Below are 4,446 nucleotides of genomic sequence, written 5' to 3' on the forward strand. Positions count from 1 at the left end.
GTCTTAAGGATAAGGCCCATTGGAAAGGTTTGGGCCCAATTTGGAAAATTGGGCCATAATTAGGCTTTGAGGATTATGAGATATTGGACCATCAGAATGCCAAGTGTTTAGACAAGAATAAATGGTTGGTCCTTAAGGTAAGACCGTGAAGAGGTTTGGGCACGATTTGGAAAATTGGGCCATATGTTGGGCCTTGGTTGATTAGTTGGCCATTGGGCCTTTAGAGTGTGAGTTTGGGTTTTGATTTTGAACCAAGATAGGTTAGGGGTAAAATGGTCCTTTTACCCCAAGTGTTTAGGTGTGGTGCATTGAAACCCAAATGGTTAATTAGGTGTTGTTTTGATGTTGATGGTTCAGGAATCTGTCATCCAACAGCTTGAGTTTTATATGTGGGTCTTCAGAAGTGTGAAGTGACTCTCCTCACCATTCCAATGGGTCAAAGGCTCTCAGGTTGGCCTATGTTATTTAGTTGGGATGTTTATTGCATGTGTACAGTCCATGTGATAGGTATTTATTTGAAGACCATGTAGGGATTCCCATGGTAGTTTCTTAAGACCATATGGGATTGCCATGGCAGATAGCTAAGACCATGTAGGGGTTCCCATGGCAGATGGCTAAGACCATGTCGGGGTTCCCACGGCAGTTAGTTAAGACCATGTGGTTGTTCCCATAACAATGGGTTAAGAACATGTGTGGGTTCCAGTGGCGCCCGGTGTAAGACCTTGGAGGGTTTCCATGACCTCCTTATAAGTTTGTATGAATTGCTTATGTGGCCGATATGGTTTATGTAATTATGTGGATTGTTTAGGGTATGTTACAAGGAAATCACTAAGCTTTGTGCTTACAGTTTTGTTTATGGTTTCATGTATCATTGGTTTAGAAAGTAAGGGTCCGACTTGATCGCAGCGCATACACTTGTGTTTCCACAGTATGTAATTTTGGGATGAAATCTAATAATTTTTTTAATTAAAAATGTTTTTGGAATGCTTGGATTTTAAAGAAATCTCTGTTTTGACTTTAATAAAAATAAAAAATTTACCGTTGATTTTTGGGTAGTTAAAGTGCAGATTTTTGATACATAATGCTTCGATAAGTCTTCAACTAGACTTCTCAAGCTCATACGCCTTCATTATATAACATATGTATGTATTTAAACCATTTCAGAACTTATAGCTATAAGTTCTGAACATTCAAACAATTTCTTACCATTTCTCAAAATTGAAATATAAAAAGGGATGTCGTAATCATATTGTGAATTTGAGAACGCAATTACCACAATCACTAACCTTAATGATATTAATCATATTTAAAATCTAATAGAAAAAGTGTTTCCTCATAATCCTTTTCATGAATTAGTGCGAAAGCTTTTGCCACCTATATTTTACAGTGTATGTGTTCCTATAAATTTGTATTTATCATTTCCAACCTATAATCATAAGCTAAGGTTGAGGACCAAACCAAAATCAGTTTTCGGTTTTTCCTTTCATGGACTGAACTTGCTTGTCCTTAATTTCTTGCCCTCTGGTAGCACCAAGGCCTACCTGTGTTTTCTTGTTGTTAAGCAGCTCACCCATATTGACCAATGTACTATCACTTACTAACATGCTCTGCCTTTTGCAATCAAATAAGAACCATAAAACTCATTAGCAAAGCCAACACAATAGGAAGGTGCACAGAAACAAGAATGTATCAACTTAACACGATAGGTTATCAACCTTAGGTCGTGTGCTAGTGATAACTAAAAGGTTTATTCTTGACTGACTCCTAAAACACTTCAAGATCAATAAGACTCCCACTGACTTCTTGACGTATAAGTTTCTTTCTCAAGGAGCATTCCTTGACAAGCAAAACTAATATTCTAAAGATAATGTGGAATCTTATCAAGAAAACACTTCATTGAATTGGTCTTAGTTCATCCTTTGTTTTTAAATCCAGAAACATGACAACTACCAATAAAAATGTGCCATAGTAAGAAAACATTATTACTTAACATTTTATGAGGTCTTATAAACCTACTTAGTATGAAACAAGGTTCAAGATATGATTTGTAGTTACTAGAGTATGACTCTAAAGCTTGGTTGGAAACAAAGTATGACTCATCTCTTGACTAAACCATTTCACCAATATCTGATTCCTTTTCTTAGTTAAACAATTGCACAAAGACGTTCTTCAAAGATCAATTTGTGACATGGTTCCATAATCATTAATATGATCATAAAACCTGATACTAAAGTACTCTCCTTTCCTTTCAGATTAGAGAAACCTTTATCATTCTGCCTAACGTATTCTTCTTATTTGTTCTGCCTTTCTTTGAAACTTTTCAAAGTATCAGAAGTATGCTTCATCTTATAAACATAACCATATTTACCACGACAAACAGAGTTATCATCCTTTATGGTGGATCCCAAGAGTCCACATCAATATGTACTAGATTCAATAGTCCTTCACTTTGACTCATATAAACATGTGATTAATGAATTTCTCATAATCTCCCAACGATCAAGATACTGATACATCACACTATTTAAATTGCATGACTGCAATTTTCTTTCCAACTGAAGCTTAGAGGATGATAATTTCTTTTCACTTGGTCAATCATGACACTTCCACAAACGATATAAGTAAGAATCAAATCCACATTAAACATTTCAAATAATAGAAATGTAACCACCAATTTTCATACATGCCATTGCAAGGAAATATAAAGTAAACTAGATAAATTAAAAACTCACTTTTATTGATAATAAGTGGGAAAAAATTTCCTTACAATGCAAAATATGAAAATAATGATTTTAGACATTTCCAAAGCAATCTATTATCGTAAGTTCTAAGCAGTAGCTTACAAAATCTGATCATCAAACCATGTGACAAAAATCCATCTCTCATGATCAAATTCAACTGACTCTTCTTAAGGTTCCTTCTTTCTCTTAGATCCTGCAAACTATCAAAATGGGAATATAAAATCATGTATTAAGAATCTATGTATAGGAAAATAATAATGGAATTAGATAGTGGATGTACCAAACGTAGAGTCATACAACTTGACTTTGCTATCTCTACGATCTTTCTAGTAGTAAGGGCAGCTTCACATCCAATGTCCTTTCAATTGGCAATACACACATATCGACCTTTAAAAAATAGCACATCAGACTATCTCAGAATTTGCCTTTCTCTTTACCATATGGTCAAACGGTATAACCTTGGTCGATCCCTTTCCATTGGGAAAAGAAACCTTTTATGGACTACCAATATTGCCTTGTCAATGTCCATGGATATTTTGGAGACAGTTCCTTCAAAAACATTTGCTTGCTTTTAAGCATTTCTACTTTAGCAGCAATAAACATATACGGTACATCAATTTGAGTCACGTCGCGGTCCTTCACATAGTATCATTTAATGAACTGACTATATGATTCAGGATGCAAAACTAGAACCAAGTAAATGGCCAACTCCATTGGGAAAACGACACCCAACATCCCCAATCTGTCAATGTAAGATTTCATTTTCAGAACATGCGCACAAACAAACTTTCCATACTGATGTTTACATGCGAATAGGGCTTGAGTGACTTCGTATTTCTCAACTTGAAGGAAACATGACTAAGGGAGAGTCACTAGAGGAGGAGGAGGAGGAAGAAGAGTTGAAGAAGTATGACCTCCATTTCGACCATTGATAAAAGTGGGGAATATTCTTTCACCTTAACCAGAATGAGGAAGGTCATCTTCAGAAGGAAAAGTATTTCTTGGAGAATGAGGAAGACCATTGTTGTCTAAATTTGACATCTATAATGTGATAAAACGAAATTCAAGTTAGCTGATTTTAATTCATAATTATTAACCCATAAATTTAAGTTAAGGCTAGGATCCATATTTTCGATTCGAACTTTGAAGAGGGAAGTCGTAATCAAATTTGAATGTATTTTAGGTACGTAAAATTTTTACCAATTTCAATCTTATGAAATTCCTAGATCTTTTTATATTCATTGAACTATTTAGTGGCATGTTTAATCTCGGTTAAGCTCTCACTTTATGACTGTGATGCTAAGGATCACACAAGAGATATGAATAACCATGCAAATTAGTTTGGTACTCTCGATGTCATTTATCATCTAATCAATGTGTCGGTTAGCCACACACGTTCCATTAAGCCATAATAATTTATGAGACACCCATTTCCACCCTTTATTAGTCCATATTAGTGTGACGGTTAGCCACACACACTCCACTAACGACTTATGTAAAGTGCAACGTGCAATTTCATAGATTTACAACAATTCACATTTGTCCTAAAGTAACTAAAATTGGGAATTCTATAAAACCATTTACTTACTTTATTAATTCCATTATACTTATTAATGAGAACTATTTATCCTATTAAAGCCGTTCAGCTAACGACCCTCCACCAATCAAGGAAGCGGTGGTTGAGTCTAGACAACCATTCAACTAC

Source organism: Lactuca saligna, chromosome 7, assembly GCF_052625555.1.
Source record: "Lactuca saligna cultivar CGN05327 chromosome 7, ASM5262555v1, whole genome shotgun sequence".
NCBI classification, from domain to species: domain Eukaryota; kingdom Viridiplantae; phylum Streptophyta; class Magnoliopsida; order Asterales; family Asteraceae; genus Lactuca; species Lactuca saligna.